At 48.5% G+C, this 17,550-nt stretch overlaps 1 protein-coding gene across 3 annotated transcripts in view; it reads left to right on the top strand.

Moving 5' to 3' along the window:
• LOC142467608 (ligand of Numb protein X 2-like) overlaps positions 1-17,550 on the top strand; it is a 52,045-nt gene that overhangs the window by 10,391 nt on the left and 24,104 nt on the right. Inside the window, exon 2 of one of the 3 annotated variants that reach the window (XM_075573525.1) lies at positions 3,694-3,853. The exons of 1 other annotated variant lie outside the window; for it this stretch is intronic. The gene's annotated coding sequence lies outside the window, so the exon portion shown is untranslated. Of the gene's footprint in view, positions 1-3,572; positions 3,854-17,550 lie in introns of those variants that run through there. One more of the 3 variants, XM_075573526.1, reaches the window with a different exon arrangement.

Below are 17,550 nucleotides of genomic sequence, written 5' to 3' on the forward strand. Positions count from 1 at the left end.
GTATATACAGTATATATGTATGTACATAGTGTGTGTATATGTATATACAGTATATATGCATGTACATAGTGTGTGTATATGAATATACAGTATATATATGTATATATGTACATAGTGTGTGTATATGTATATACAGTATATATGTATATACAATGTGTGAGATATATATATCTATATTAGATATAGATATATAGATATCTATATATATCTATATCTCACACATTGTATATACATATATACTGTAATGTAAACCTTTTTAGATTACTCATTACATGCAGAATACTTTTGTGTGTAAAAAATAAATATATCTATATAGATGTGTTTACATATATTATTAGTATTGTGTGTGTGTGTGTGTGTGTGTGTGTGTGTGTGTGTATCCTCTTTAAGCAGTAAGATGAGAGCATAGTTTTGGAATGCTTTTAACCCCTTGCTTGCTGGAGGAAGCCTCGCTACGTGCGTCTTGCTTGGGAGACGCACACTCGGGACCTGCCTGAACACATCGGTTCATCGGGGTAATTCCCAGTAACCCCCTGACATGAGCGCGCCAGGTCTCCCCCGTCCCGCCAGGTGAGGTGCTCAGGGGGAATCCCTAATTGTCTCAGCGCAGGTGCCAGACACAGAGTTTCAACCGCTGCTAAAAACACAACGTCTCATCCCAAACTCCACAGCACATTCTGCTTCTCATCTTAGTCACACCCCCCCCCCCCCCCTGACCTGTCTGGGGGCTCCTCTCACTGATCTCTTCTCTCAGTTTTATTTAACCCCATCAGTGCTAAAAAGAGAAAACACACTGCGTACTTTGTGTTGCGGTACTTTGTGTTGCGGTACTTTGTGTTGCGGTACTTTGTGTTGCGGTACTTTGTGTTGCGGTACTTTGTGTTGCGGTACTTTGTGTTGCGGTACTTTGTGTTGCGGTACTTTGTGTTGCGGGCCCTTTCAGGACTAAATAAGTATTTTGTTAGCAACACACAGACTATTGTGTAATATTCACGCCTCCCACGCACGCCTGCACGGAATGGCGAAGCCTCTGATCACCTTCCCGCTCACCTGTGTGTTGGAGATAATAACACGAGCACAGAGACCCTCCCAAGCTCAGGTTCCCTGTCCCACTGCTCTCTGACCCACCTTATTATCCATCCAAGGCTGACCTCACACGCGTGTGGAAGGGCATTGAGAACACGCGGGACGTTTTGTGTACTCGAATACATTCTACACTATGGGCCAGATATCTTTTTAAAAGGCATATATATGGGCGTTAAGGTATGCTGGTAACACGAGGCCACAATGCTATTTAATGTTCAACCTCCCAGCACCGCGACGGTTTCACTGAGACGTTTATATTCTCATTATCTTTCATTTGCATGGGGCCACCGTATTCCATGGCGCAGTACAATGAGGGCGGACGATAACCTTGTATGATAAGAGAACATATAAATGCAAGGAATAGTGCGCGTGTGTGTGCGTGCGTGCGTGCGTGCGTGTGTGTGTGTGTGTGTGTGTGCGCGTGCGTCCGTCCAAGCCAGAGTTTGGTTTTCAACATCAGAACTGAGTATACTTTTCTAGGATGAAAGCAGAGCGTTGTATAAGTCTCCCTGCAAAAGTGTGACTTTAAGGACCTTTTCAGTCTGGGCATGTGCGGGGCGCGTCTGTGCGTGTGCGGGGCGCGTCTGTGCGTGTGCGGGGCGAGTCTGTGCGTGTTCGGGTCTGTGCGTGTGCGGGGCGGGTCTGTGCGTGTGCGGGGCGGGTCTGTGCGTGTGCGGGGCGGGTCTGTGCGTGTGCGGGGCGGGTCTGTGCGTGTGCGGGGCGGGTCTGTGCATGTGCGGGTCGGGTCTGTGCGTGTGCGGGGCGAGTCTGTGCGTGTGCGGGGCGAGTCTGTGCGTGTGCGGGGCGAGTCTGTGCGTGTGCGGGGCGAGTCTGTGCGTGTGCGGGGCGAGTCTGTGCGTGTGCGGGGCGAGTCTGTGCGTGTGCGGGGCGAGTCTGTGCGTGTGCGGGGCGGGTCTGTGCGTGTGCGGGGCGGGTCTGTGCGTGTGCGGGGCGCGTCTGTGCGTGTGCGGGGCGGGTCTGTGCGTGTGCGGGGCGGGTCTGTGCGTGTGCGGGGCGGGTCTGTGCGTGTGCGGGGCGCGTCTGTGCGTGTGCGGGGCTAGTCTGTGCGTGTGCGGGGCGGGTCTGTGCGTGTGCGGGGCGCGTCTGTGCGTGTGCGGGGCGAGTCTGCGTGTGCGGGGCGGGTCTGTGCGTGTGCGGGGCGAGTCTGCGTGTGCGGGGCGGGTCTGTGCGTGTGCGGGGTGGGTCTGTGCGTGTGCGGGGTGCGTGTGTGCGGGGCGCGTCTGTGCGGGGCGAGTCTGTGCGTGTGCGGGGCGGGTCTGTGCGTGTGCGGGGCGGGTCTGTGCGTGTGCGGGGCGGGTCTGTGCGTGTGCGGGGCGAGTCTGTGCGTGTGCGGGGCGAGTCTGTGCGTGTGCGGGGCGAGTCTGTGCGTGTGCGGGGCGAGTCTGTGCGTGTGCGGGGCGAGTCTGTGCGTGTGCGGGGCGAGTCTGTGCGTGTGCGGGGCGAGTCTGTGCGTGTGCGGGGCGAGTCTGTGCGTGTGCGGGGCGAGTCTGTGCGTGTGCGGGGCGAGTCTGTGCGTGTGCGGGGCGAGTCGGTACGTGTGCGGTTTATACTTCCATTTTCTATTTAAAGAGCAATGTGTTTATTTTCGGAAGCCTTTGCTTTCTAAGAATAAAATACTGTGCATACCTTTCTGAGATATTGTCATTCCCGCTTGTTAGCGGTGACACATTTAGCATGTTTTTTGTCCGGAACAGTACCACTATTTTTTATTTAAAATCTCAAAGTAATATTATTATTTCATTTCTTTAAAATGCCAACATACTCCGCAGGGCGGTACAATGGGGGTCACAGAGTGATGTATATTATTTACACAGAATGACATACAAATAAGGACAAGCAGATACAGAAGTAATGAGAGCCCTGATCCTGAGAGCTTACACTCTGCAGCCCTGATCCTGAGAGCTTACACTCTGCAGCCCTGATCCTGAGAGCTTACACCCCCCGCCCCCCATCGGGTACCCTTCCCCCTCCGCCTTTTCTCATGTGTACACGGTCACTACTTTTTGAAGCCACTTGGATCACTGGATATATTCATATTTTACAATCCCGACCTGATATTTCTGATTATTAAATTAAATCTCTGATCTCCAGTGTATATGTTATAACTGAGATACAACTGAGTGCGATGCTGGCTCCTCTGGTTATATTTGGGGGAGGCGGGGAGGGTGTTGGTCTCGGCCGCCCTTATTATGCGAGATCCATGCCAGTTTGGGAGAGGTATTTTCCAGGAGGTTGGAGATCACTTTCCTTGGTTCCATACCCTTTCCTCCTCCCCCCCCCCCCCCCCCCGCGAGCTGCACTCCCCCCTCCCCCCCCCCCCCGCGAGCTGCCCCCCTCCCCCCGCGAGCCGCCCCCCTCCTCCTCCTCGCTCATTAAAGAGATGAACATTCCTGGCGTGTCACAGGAGTGCAGCTTTTTGGCAGAGTGGAGTTTTCTCAGCTGCTGATTTACCTATTTGCAGACTGATTATCAAACCTCTCTGGGGGGGAGGGGGGCAGAGGTTGTCCAGTGGGGGGGTCAGTGTTACACAGCTGAGCGGTGACACAGGACCGGTCTAAGACTGGGCACCATTTCTTCTCACTGCAGTCTGGATGGAGGAAGATTTGGGAGAAGACGACTGAGGGTATGCCTGAACGGCCCCCCTAATTCCAGTTATCCCAAAACAGGAGAGCCATTTGGTGTCCGGGGATCTTCAGCGACCTATCCTGTCATTCCGCTGACGACGACGCTGGGCGTTGACATTACGGTATCGAAGAGGGGATTGTCTGTGTTTCTACTGACCGCGAGAGGGGCACTTTCTAATCTAAAGAGAGAGAGACCCCATAAAACAAAGCAATACTGATATTGGGATAAAAACGTGACGGTGTTGGGGTACAGGGTGACGGTGTTGGGGTACGGGGTGACGGTATTGGGATAAAAACATGAGGGTATTGGGGTACGAGGTGACGGTATTGGGGTACGAGGTGACGGTATTGGGGTACGGGGTGTTGGGGTACGAGGTATGACTACTTTTCTCTTTGCAAACTCCCGAGTACCTGCGACTTGTTACTTTCTCACGTCTCACCAGCCGGTTCCTGCGCCACGAATTCTTTATTGTAACAATGATCCTTCTGAGTGACACTTGGGGCATTTTGTTTTTCATTACAATACTGTCTGACTCCTTACCCCGAGGGGTGTCAAACGCCGTCCTCAAAGGGCCACCAACAGGCCAGGTTTTATGGATATCCTTGCTTCAGCGCAGGTGGCTCAGTCTTGGATTGAGCCACCTGTGCTGAAGCAGGGATACCCATAAAACCTAGCATGCAGGCGGCCCATGAGGATAGAGTTTGATACCCCTCGCTTAACCCCTTGCCTGCCAGAGTTGCAAGACTTGCAGGGCGCTGTGGCAGCAAAAAACAAAAACAAAACAAAAACAGCCGCATCATCTAGTGCAAGAAAGAGGGGTACAAATGTTTTCCACCTATTGCGTTCCCATCGCCGGTCTCATCCTTTAAAACGGCTCATCGTCAAATCCTCCAGGAGTTTTCATTTTCGGGGACGTGGCTCGTAAAAAAAAAAAAGCCCCAAAAAACATGTATTTTTCTTTGCATGGAATATTTAAAAAATGTCTGCCACTGGGATTTTCTCCGGATTACAGCGCTGCGCAAAGGCATCGCTGGCCGTCTCTTCCGCAGCAACGGGCGCCAGCTCTCAGGGGCCACTTTTAATTCTATTTCGTTAAGAAGTGGTGTACTTATATAAACTGATAAATCATTTCCAAATGCCCCTGTACACCTGGAAGTATTCTGAATAGGCTTTTTTTGTAATGAAAGAGACTCGGTGTGACGACACTCTACGGAAATCTGCGTTACCGCGGGTACCTGTCATGCCGCGGATACCTGTCATACCGCGGGTACCTGTCACACCGCGGGTACCTGTCACACCGCGGGTACCTGTCACACCGCGGGTACCTGTCATACCGTGCGTACCTGTCATACAATTCCTGGAGTTTGTAAAAAACCGACAACAGAATAGTGTTAGGCCGCGTCCATGGGGGCGTACCTCTGAGGCTGGCCATAGCGAGCGTAATGGAGCGCGACTGCCGAACAGACAAAATCATTTTCTCACGCCACGGCCGCGTCACGTGAGCCGTTCAGCCAATGATGGCGAACCAGCTCCGTTACGTCACAGCTGCGTCTCCCCCTAGGCCACAAAGCGCCTCTGCGGCAGGCGTGCGTGACGCAACGCGCGCCTGGTGCGCGTGACGCAACGCACGCCTGGTGTAGCCTCAGCCTTACAGTGTTTCATTGCTTCTGTGTAAAATAACGACCTGATCGCACGGACCTCATTCCAATAAAGTCACTAAAACCTTCCGTGCCATCGTTAAAGCGGCAGACCCAGCAATATCCTGCATGTGTTTATTTTTTAAATAAATCAGTTCTGTACTATGAGAAAATACTTGTAGCATTAAAAAAACACTGACATTTTTAATGTATTATAATGTAACAAGCATTTTTTTTGTTTCTATAGCAACCATTTACAAAGTCACATCCCCTTCCTCTTCTGAAACAGGCGCTGGCACACCCCTCTTTGATATAGAGAATAGTCCAGACACGGTTTTATCACAAAGTAGAAAATTTAATCCAACATAAATCCATAAAAATGGATTTATGTTGGATTAAATGTTCTACTTTGTGATAATACCGTGTGGCTGGACTATTCTCTTTACCCTGATACCACTTGGGGACCTGGTAGGACGACCCCCCTTGGTCCGTGGGCACCAGCAGGTGACATTATAGCGCTGCATTGATTGTGTGCCAGATCACCTCTTTCTATTGACACCCCTTTTTGAGCCCTGCCCTCTCTAGCAGTGCACCAATTGTATCTAGTGACTGCCTGGTCACATGATCTTCCCCACAGAACTTTGCGTCTTTGCTCCTCTTCTGCTGCTGCACTGACAGCCATTTAGTGAACCCCCGAGCCGAATAATGATCGATCGACAACTTGGCTAATTACTCATCATTGTGTGGATTGTATTGATGCAAATATTAAAGGGGGGGGGGAGAGAAACGTCAGCTTGGATTGCGGATTTAATGTTTGTAAGGCTATGTATGTATGTATGGCTATGTATGTATGTATGGCTATGTATGTATGTATGTATGGCTATGTATGTATGTATGGCTATGTATGTATGTATGGCTATGTATGTATGTATGTATGTGTGTGTGTGTGTGTGTATGTGTGTGTGTGTATGTATATCTTTATATAGCACCCACAACTTTACTCGGTTCTTTACAACAGAGACAATACTGTACAGGGAATTATAATACAATTACTGTAACAAGCAAAATCAGCCAATAGGAAAGTAAATACCTGCCCCGGAGAGCTTACAATCTAAGTGGTATGTTGGGAGAGTTACAGAGACAGCAGGGGAGGGAGTAAGTGCAGTAAATGGCAGTGCCTGGCCTTGATGGTGGGTATGAGTGACTGTGGGTGTGGGACAGTGGCCACGAGTCCAGGCTATTGAAATGCTGCATGTAAGAGGTGAGTTTTAAGATTCGTCTTAAAGGTGGGGAGAGAAGGGTGTACTGAGTGTGAGGGGGTCCCACAGGTAAGGGGCAGTGAGGGAGAGAGGTTTAAGGCGAGAGAGAGCAGTAGAGAAGAAAGGGGTGGGGAGGAGACGGTTATGGGCAGAGCGCAGGAGACGAGCAGAGGCACAGCGAGAGATCAGCGCTGATATGTACGGAGGAGCAGGTGAGTTATTCAGCGGTAGAGCGCAGATATAGGGGCCTATGCAGAGAGCAGCGAATTTTAAAATTGGCGAATTTATTAAAAAGTAGCTTTTTTGGAGAGTTTTAATCTCCATATGCAGAAAAGTGCGAATTCTGCTATGTTTAACATGGATGCGTGTGGCGAGTTTAAATTGGCGAGATGCGCGCTTCAGAAATGTGTTAAAACAAATTCGCGCCTTTTTTTTTCCCTTTGCAATGGCCGCGAGCGGCAGTTTTTTTTTGCGAGGCAAAACGGAGACAATCGCGCCATTTTATTGGCGCGAACAGCCGCTAGATGCCGTTCGCGCCTCTCTGCATTAGGATATTTTTAAAATTGGCGAGATCGAGGTTCTCGCCAGCCGCGAGGCGAGTTTTACAAATAGAAAAGAAAAATTGGCGCGTTTTTCGGAACTCGCCATTTTCTGCTGCTTTCTGCGCGATTTTCTCCAAAAAATGGCGAATTTCGAAATAGCGCTGCTCTCTGCATAGGCCCCATAGTCCCTTATTTAATACGATGTGGAGCCGTCGTCCCATCATGCTGGAGAAGAGCTCTGTGTGAAGGAATAGCATAGTCACTAGGGACCCCGATATATATCTATACTAGTGATGGAGCGGGTACTTAAAAATACCAGGTACCCAGGCAAAGAAAAATTACCCGCAGCCTAACTTAGCTGTACGAGATGTCTGCAACTCATTGTGACGTCACCAGCATGATATCACGTGCCAGGTATATTGCCTGCCAGGTACAACACCCAATGGGTGACATGCTTAGAAAAAAATTGTGGATGGCGGATAGGAAGCGGCAGGGGAGACGGGCGTCCCGGGACAGAGGAAGAAGTAGAGGGTGGTTGTTTATAGGGAGGGTGGTCCAGACAGGTTTGGGGGAGTATGTAGGCGTCACACAGTTGTTGTGTTGCCAGAACTTCAAGACTTACCTCAAATTCTCCCTACTTTGGACCCCCATCCTGGTAATTCCCCTAGTGTGTGTGTGTGTGTGTGTGTGTGTGTGTGTATCTATATCTATATATCACCCGTGTCTCCCCACTGCTGGATGAAGTGATCCCCCCCCAGTGATCTCCCAGGTCCTGCGGTTACAGCCTCTCTTCTCCACGTAGCTCCCACACATTCCCTCGTCCCATCCTCTCCAGCCCGTGTCTCCCCACTGCTGGATGAAGCCTCCCCAGTGATCTCCCAGGTGCTGCGGTTACAGCCTCTCTTCTCCACGTCGCTCCCACACATTCCCTCATCCCATCCTCCCCAGCCCGTGCCTCCCCACTGCTGGATGAAGCCTCCCCAGTGATCTTCCAGGTCCTGCGGTTACAGCCTCTCTTTCCCACGTCGCTCCCACACATTCCCTCGTCCCATCCTCTCCAGCCCGTGTCTCCCCACTGCTGGATGAAGCCTCCCCAGTGATCTCCCAGGTGCTGCGGTTACAGCCTCTCTTCTCCACGTCGCTCCCACACATTCCCTCATCCCATCCTCCCCAGCCCGTGTCTCCCCACTGCTGGATGAAGCCTCCCCAGTGATCTCCCAGGTGCTGCGGTTACAGCCTCTCTTCTCCACGTCGCTCCCACACATTCCCTCATCCCATCCTCTCCAGCCCGTGTCTCCCCACTGCTGGATGCAGACTCCCCAGTGATCTCCCAGGTCCTGCGGTTACAGCCTCTCTTCCCCACGTCGCTCCCACACATTCCCTCATCCCATCCTCTCCAGCCCGTGTCTCCCCACTGCTGGATGAAGCCTCCCCAGTGATCTCCCAGGTGCTGCGGTTACAGCCTCTCTTCTCCACGTCGCTCCCACACATTCCCTCATCCCATCCTCTCCAGCCCGTGTCTCCCCACTGCTGGATGCAAACTCCCCAGTGATCTCCCAGGTCCTGCGGTTACTCTTCCCCACATCGCTCCCACACATTCCCTCGTCCCGTCCTCTCATCTTACTTTTGGTCGTCATCGGTCTTTTAATCTCACTTGGAATCCAGTCGAGTTCCATCTCTGTCCAACAATGGTCATTTTTTGTGATTATGTCCGGCCCACCGCCATTTTAATTTCTTCCCCCGTGTGATGATGTCACAGGCTTGTGTTGGGTTTCGAACCCATTGATTCTTTTTCCTGTCTCCGGGTAAATACCCAGCATGCATCTGTCCATACTTCTGTGTAATACCCAGCATGCATCTCTCCATACGTCTTTCCTGTTGTCTGAAGCTTTTGAATTATCTTTGCATATATATAATTTCTCGTGTGTGGGTGCTACAACCGATGACTATTTAATGTATGAGGAATTGTCCCCTATATCAGAAGAGGAACACACCGGTTAACCCTACAATTTGGGGACATTTTTATAGAGGGGGAAAAGTTTAGCACTGATTTTGAATATGTGTTGTCTATGGGGGAGAGTCGCTAACCCCCGGGACGGGTTTACACGGGATCATGTGACGTGGCAACGTGACGTCCCGTTACCCAGCGGCATCATTTGACGCTGGGTTGCCATGGAGACACGTCGCGAGAAGGTAAGTAAAAGTTAGAGTCCTCGCTCGATCCCCGGTATTTATGTGCAATGCTTTTGGGGAAGCGCGGGGCCTCTGTAACAGCTTTACCCCCCGAAAATCTCGCACCCCCCACTTTGTGCACCCCTGTCTTATGGCTTAGCACTGCTTAGCAAATGTGCCTTAAGAACAGTGCTGCAGAGATTCCAATGCGGCAGGTCTGAGAACTGACTTTTAAATCCCTCAGGAAATTCACAAACAAATGATTAATCTGTTTGCAATGGATATTGTCCGGAACCAGCACATGATGGGTAATAGTCCAGAAAAGGATATCTGAGGCGTCAAAAATGCTTGAACACCATATATCTAATAAATCTTCTTAAGCCAATAAATGGCTGAAGTATTCCTTTGATACGTACTCGCCAAGGTGGGGAAGGGGGCTTGTTACATTTGGTGATAGCTACTTATATTGTTTGAACAAACAGATAATCCCAAGTCTTTGATATCAAGGTGCCCCCGTATTCTGCTAAACCTTTTCTCGTGCGGCTTCCCCCTCCACTTGGGTTAATGCATAAATATGCCCAAACGTGCAATCTTTTACTGCACTGCGTCCGTGGGAACTGTGTTCTGAGGATTAAGTGCCTGGCGCAGGGATACTCCGGCGTGCGGTTCCACTGGGTAGATGCAGGAACATAGCGACGCGCCGCCATCCAATCAAAATTGTTGAAGAGGGTGACCAAAAAGTTAAAAAATTCAAAAATGACTTGGTGTATTGAGACTTGTTTTACGGAGAATAGCGACCTCCTTTTTTTGGGCTGCACGCTTATTCACGGTCTGACTAAACCAAGCCTCCAACCTTCAGCTCGTTTTCCCTCCGAAGGGGCTGCGCACGGATTATTAAAGGTTTTTTTTTATGTCCTCCTTTGAATGCTGACGCGGAGAGGGGCGTTCCTGTAATCATTGCGCTGCCCCCTCGGCGGGAAAACCAGCTGTTTCCGGGTTACACTCAGCATTCAAAAGTAAAGGTTAGGGGCTTGGTTCGGTCACACCGTGAACGAGCGCGCAGCGTGAAACATGGACGCCGGTTACCTCTGTACTACACGTCTCAATAAACCAAGTTATTTTTTAACTTTTTGGTCACCTTCTTCTTCACTTTTGATTGGGTGGTGGTGGGTCAATATTATCCAGAACCAGAACATTACTGGATATTTACACAATGGAAAAAGGAAAATAAAGGACATTTCTAAAAGATTATTATTATTATTATTATTATTATTATTATTATTAGACTGGGAAAGCCATCCTGTGAATGTTATCTTGAGCAGACTGCTGGAGGGGGGTCACTTGTGAATTGCCAAATTCTCTCGTATTAATATATGTATGTTTGCTATGCTTTATTACCATGACGAAATTGCGTCTGCGTGTAATATTTTGTCTGGCTGGCAGCTATTCATCAGTATTGTGTCCGTTGTCACATCCCTTTATTGCCAAGATAAATGTCTAAATAGAAAATGACGTGTGTATTTAAGAGAAACTCAGTGATATAAGACAGGCCGAATCTCTTTCTGTCCCGGGGATAAGGAGAGACGCTCTGTGTGTCCCGGGGATAAGGAGAGACGCTCTGTGTGTCCCGGGGATAAGGAGAGACGCTCTGTGTGTGTCCCCCGTTGATCTCTGGGGTTCAGCTCCCGCTTGTCATCTGAAGTTTGACATTTGTGGCTCATAACTTCTTAATGTCTTTCAAGGTAACTAACACAAAGCGCACACAGTTACTTTGTGTCCGCGGCTCAGTGAGAGCGTCGCTGAGTATTCCTCTGTCTCGCACCGACATAACATCCAGTGATGAGTAAAGCACCTATCAGACTCATCACACGTGTGTGCTCCACTGTAAAGCAATACTGAGTATGACTATCCCCTTCTAATTATCTGAGGCTCCTTTCTTTTCTACACACTTACACACAAAGTATCTTGGCTGCAAAAAAACCTAAACAAGTGTGTGGTGTGTGGTATGTGTGTGTGTCCTAACCAAGTGTGTGTGTCCTAAACAAGTGTGTGTGTCTCCGTCCCACCGTCCCACCCTGCCCGGCTCCTGTGTGAGGTTACTTTGGTGTATTACATGGCGTCTCCGCGCGGGTTACCCTGACTCGGGCGGGATACGGGCGGCCGGGCGATGAGGTAGTAAGGATGTATAATAATGGGCGCCAGGAACTTTTCTAGTACAACTGTCATTTATTCGTATCCCCAGCACAGGGACCGATCCTGCACACATTCACAACGTCACACTGTATATCAGACAGACATGAATACAGCTCTTCTATCAGTGCCCACTCCTATAGCCAGGAGGCGAGCCGAGACTTGGGACTAGGGTGCCGGAGTGAGGGTCGGGTGAGAGATGATACCTAAGGCCAGAAGAGTTGATGAGGTCCCCAAGTGATAATGTGTTGTGAGAGAAATGGAGAGGTCCCAGAACAGAGGCCTGAGGTCAAACAAACAGGCCGGTCAATAAAAGATGAAGACATGTTAGCAACAGAGACAGATAATGTGCGATGGGGGAGAGGTAGGGATGGGGGAGAGGTAGGGATGGGGGAGAGGTAGGGATGGAGGAGGTAAGATGGGAACCAGGATAGAGCTTTGCTGCGGATACCAAGAAAGTTTAGAATATGAAGGAGAAGAGACTGATCAACAGTATCAAAGGCAGCGGAGCAATCGAGCAGAAGTAATAGGAGTAACAGGGAAAAGTGACCTTGGGACGTGGCTTCCTGTAGATCATTGGCGACTTTAGTGAGCACAGTCTCTGTTGAGTGAGCTGTACGGAAGGCAGACTGTAACGGGTCCAGGGGGGCAGGGGAATTAAGGAAGGGGATCACGCGGGAGAGCACGAGACGTTCTTGCAATTTGGAGGCAAGCGGCAGGGCGGTGGTTAGTAACGCTACGCCCCAGTCCTCACTGCTGCGCGCCTGGCGGCATGGCGGCGCATGCACATACTACAGCCGTGATCGGCGGTCTGTAGGGGAGCGCAGGTGGTGGGGCTATGACGGGGCATATCTGCCCTTCAATTGGTGCACGAGAAGACAAAATTCCCTGCCAGCGTACGCGTCACAGCGCTTTGCGCGCCCACACAGCCACTGGGGACTTGGCCTTAAGCACGTATCCCCACTCCCTCTGCACTGGAGAGAGAGTGGGCTTCTGGGGGGGCAGGGGTTGGGGGGTCGCATGTGAAGCTGCCTGTTACCCACCAATGATCTATAGACGCACATTATAACTGGGGGGGGGGGGAGGGGGAGAGAGTCACAGCTTGTAACTCTCTGCTCCAATTTACGGTGCTAGGGTTGGATCACTGAAATAAAACTTTACTTCATTTCTGAGGCTCAGGAACGTCTATATTAACCCTTTTACTGCCAAGGGAGCCTCAGTTATAGCAAAGCACTGGAGCAGTTAGGGGATCAGTAATAAACATGCTGCTTTATGTCAGTTTTGTATCTGGAGGTGCCCTGAACAGGCTTTGCTGGCTTCTCTAGTAACTGGTCAGTGGATCTTCTGAATGTCTAGTCACTTAAAGTAATTGAAAAGATAAAAAGGAGTATCTCACAACTTATCCCATCTGGACAGGCCTAGGGGGGGGGGGGAAAGGGGACCGTTCTGCAGACAGGCCTGGGGGACGACGACGACGACCGTTCTGCGGACAGGCCTTGGGGGTGGCGTTCTGCGGACAGGCCAGGGGGGTGGGGCAACTGTTCTGCGGACAGGCCGTGGGGGGCGCTCTGCGGACAGGCCTTTGGGGGGGGGGGCGCATTCTGCGGACAGGCCGGGTTGGGGCTGCTCTGCGGACAGGTCTTTGGGGTGGGGGGGGGGCGCATTCTGCGGACAGGCCGGGCTGGGGCTGCTCTGCGGACAGGTGTTAGCACATGTACAGCAGGTCTCTCACTATCCGCTCAGGGAGATTTCAATGCATTTATCTCACTGTATTGTGATTCCCTCGAAAATGGGGTTTGAGGAGGGTGTGGCAGGGAAAGGGTTAATGCTCTCCAGGGGGGCTGAGGGGGCTGCATTTAGCAGGGACAGATCTGAAATATTAACAGGTCTCCGCCGCCCGAAGTGTCCTCTTCATACAACCTGTGCTAATGTTTGACTTTCTCCTGGAGAATGAGTCACTCTGTCTGACAAACAAGAGCAGGTTTTACCGAGTCTCCTGCCGGTCACGGGAACAGGTCACTGTATTGGGACATTAAAATACTGTCCCCCCAATTAAGGATCAAGGGATATTATGTAAGGTGCATCGTTTTATTACCAATCCCTACTTCTTGTAACCTCGGCAATTTGCTTTATCTCCCAATAGTTAAATCTGACCCTCAGAGCTTGCACTCTAATGTGCCAGTGACTTGGTGAATTATAACTCATCCCTACATTAACACCAAGTATATATTGCAATTAATCTTTATTCCAGGGGTGCTCAACTCCAGTCCTCAAGACCCCCACCCCCCCCCCCCCCCCCCCCCAGCAGATCAGGTTTTCAGGATATCCCTGCTTCAGCACAGGTGGCTCCATCAGTCGTTGACTGGCCAACTCCAGTCCTCAAGGGCCACCAACAAATCAGGGTTTATGGATATCCCTTGTATTGTATTGTATGTCTTTATTTATATAGCGCCATTAATGTACATAGCGGTGGCATGGATACCACCCTTCTTTAGCACAGGTGGCTCAATCATCGACTGAGCCACTGATTGAGCCACTTGGCTAAAGCGGGGATATCCTGAAAACCTGACCTGTTGGGGGGGAGGACGGGTGTTGAGAGCCCCGGCTTGATACGATACACCGGCTTGATACGATACACCGGTTTGCTAAGTTACAATACGTTTTTACGGTACAGTAATTGCGATGCACTGATAACTCCAGGTTACCCGCGTTAGTTACTGTCTGTATACCTGTATATAAGTTACCTGTGTAACTTGTTCTGTTCTGGGTATTGGTTACCTGCGGTAGTTACTGTCTGTATACCTGTATATAAGTTACCTGTGTAACTTGTTCTGTTCTGGGTATTGGTTACCTGCGGTAGTTACTGTCTGTATACCTGTATATAAGTTACCTGTGTAACTTGTTCTGTTCTGGGTATTGGTTACCTGCGGTAGTTACTGTCTGTATACCTGTATATAAGTTACCTGTGTAACTTGTTCTGTTCTGGGTATTGGTTACCTGCGTTAGTTACTGTCTGTATACCTGTATATAAGTTGCCTGTGTAACTTGTTCTGTTCTGGGTATTGGTTACCTGCGTTAGTTACTGTCTGTATACCTGTATATAAGTTGCCTGTGTAACTTGTTCTGTTCTGGGTATTGGTTACCTGCGGTAGTTACTGTCTGTATACCTGTATATAAGTTACCTGTGTAACTTGTTCTGTTCTGGGTATTGGTTACCTGCGGTAGTTACTGTCTGTATACCTGTATATAAGTTACCTGTGTAACTTGTTCTGTTCTGGGTATTGGTTACCTGCGTTAGTTACTGTCTGTATACCTGTATATAAGTTGCCTGTGTAACTTGTTCTGTGCTGGGTATTGGTTACCTGCGTTAGTTACTGTCTGTATACCTGTATATAAGTTGCCTGTGTAACTTGTTCTGTGCTGGGTATTGGTTACCTGCGTTAGTTACTGTCTGTATACCTGTATATAAGTTACCTGTGTAACTTGTTCTGTTCTGGGTATTGGTTACCCGCGTTAGTTACTGTCTGTATACCTGTATATAAGTTGCCTGTGTAACTTGTTCTGTTCTGGGTATTGGTTACCTGCGTTAGTTACTGTCTGTATATCTGTATATAAGTTGCCTGTGTAACTTGTTCTGTGCTGGGTATTGGTTACCTGCGGTAGTTACTGTCTGTATACCTGTATATAAGTTACCTGTGTAACTTGTTCTGTTCTGGGTATTGGTTACCTGCGGTAGTTACTGTCTGTATACCTGTATATAAGTTACCTGTGTAACTTGTTCTGTTCTGGGTATTGGTTACCTGCGGTAGTTACTGTCTGTATACCTGTATATAAGTTACCTGTGTAACTTGTTCTGTTCTGGGTATTGGTTACCTGCGTTAGTTACTGTCTGTATACCTGTATATAAGTTGCCTGTGTAACTTGTTCTGTTCTGGGTATTGGTTACCTGCGTTAGTTACTGTCTGTATACCTGTATATAAGTTGCCTGTGTAACTTGTTCTGTTCTGGGTATTGGTTACCTGCGGTAGTTACTGTCTGTATACCTGTATATAAGTTACCTGTGTAACTTGTTCTGTTCTGGGTATTGGTTACCTGCGGTAGTTACTGTCTGTATACCTGTATATAAGTTACCTGTGTAACTTGTTCTGTTCTGGGTATTGGTTACCTGCGTTAGTTACTGTCTGTATACCTGTATATAAGTTGCCTGTGTAACTTGTTCTGTGCTGGGTATTGGTTACCTGCGTTAGTTACTGTCTGTATACCTGTATATAAGTTGCCTGTGTAACTTGTTCTGTGCTGGGTATTGGTTACCTGCGTTAGTTACTGTCTGTATACCTGTATATAAGTTACCTGTGTAACTTGTTCTGTTCTGGGTATTGGTTACCCGCGTTAGTTACTGTCTGTATACCTGTATATAAGTTGCCTGTGTAACTTGTTCTGTTCTGGGTATTGGTTACCTGCGTTAGTTACTGTCTGTATATCTGTATATAAGTTGCCTGTGTAACTTGTTCTGTGCTGGGTATTGGTTACCTGCGTTAGTTACTGTCTGTATACCTGTATATAAGTTACCTGTGTAACTTGTTCTGTGCTGGGTATTGGTTACCTGCGTTAGTTACTGTCTGTATACCTGTATATAAGTTGCCTGTGTAACTTGTTCTGTGCTGGGTATTGGTTACCTGCGGTAGTTACTGTCTGTATACCTGTATATAAGTTACCTGTGTAACTTGTTCTGTTCTGGGTATTGGTTACCTGCGGTAGTTACTGTCTGTATACCTGTATATAAGTTACCTGTGTAACTTGTTCTGTTCTGGGTATTGGTTACCTGCGGTAGTTACTGTCTGTATACCTGTATATAAGTTACCTGTGTAACTTGTTCTGTTCTGGGTATTGGTTACCTGCGGTAGTTACTGTCTGTATACCTGTATATAAGTTACCTGTGTAACTTGTTCTGTTCTGGGTATTGGTTACCTGCGGTAGTTACTGTCTGTATACCTGTATATAAGTTACCTGTGTAACTTGTTCTGTTCTGGGTATTGGTTACCTGCGTTAGTTACTGTCTGTATACCTGTATATAAGTTGCCTGTGTAACTTGTTCTGTTCTGGGTATTGGTTACCTGCGTTAGTTACTGTCTGTATACCTGTATATAAGTTGCCTGTGTAACTTGTTCTGTTCTGGGTATTGGTTACCTGCGGTAGTTACTGTCTGTATACCTGTATATAAGTTACCTGTGTAACTTGTTCTGTTCTGGGTATTGGTTACCTGCGGTAGTTACTGTCTGTATACCTGTATATAAGTTACCTGTGTAACTTGTTCTGTTCTGGGTATTGGTTACCTGCGTTAGTTACTGTCTGTATACCTGTATATAAGTTGCCTGTGTAACTTGTTCTGTGCTGGGTATTGGTTACCTGCGTTAGTTACTGTCTGTATACCTGTATATAAGTTGCCTGTGTAACTTGTTCTGTGCTGGGTATTGGTTACCTGCGTTAGTTACTGTCTGTATACCTGTATATAAGTTACCTGTGTAACTTGTTCTGTTCTGGGTATTGGTTACCCGCGTTAGTTACTGTCTGTATACCTGTATATAAGTTGCCTGTGTAACTTGTTCTGTTCTGGGTATTGGTTACCTGCGTTAGTTACTGTCTGTATATCTGTATATAAGTTGCCTGTGTAACTTGTTCTGTGCTGGGTATTGGTTACCTGCGTTAGTTACTGTCTGTATACCTGTATATAAGTTACCTGTGTAACTTGTTCTGTGCTGGGTATTGGTTACCTGCGTTAGTTACTGTCTGTATACCTGTATATAAGTTGCCTGTGTAACTTGTTCTGTGCTGGGTATTGGTTACCTGCGGTAGTTACTGTCTGTATACCTGTATATAAGTTGCCTGTGTAACTTGTTCTGTGCTGGGTATTGGTTACCTGCGTTAGTTACTGTCTGTATACCTGTATATAAGTTGCCTGTGTAACTTGTTCTGTTCTGGGTATTGGTTACCTGCGTTAGTTACTGTCTGTATACCTGT

The sequence above is a fragment of the Ascaphus truei genome, chromosome 16 (assembly GCF_040206685.1).
Source record: "Ascaphus truei isolate aAscTru1 chromosome 16, aAscTru1.hap1, whole genome shotgun sequence".
Taxonomy (NCBI): domain Eukaryota; kingdom Metazoa; phylum Chordata; class Amphibia; order Anura; family Ascaphidae; genus Ascaphus; species Ascaphus truei.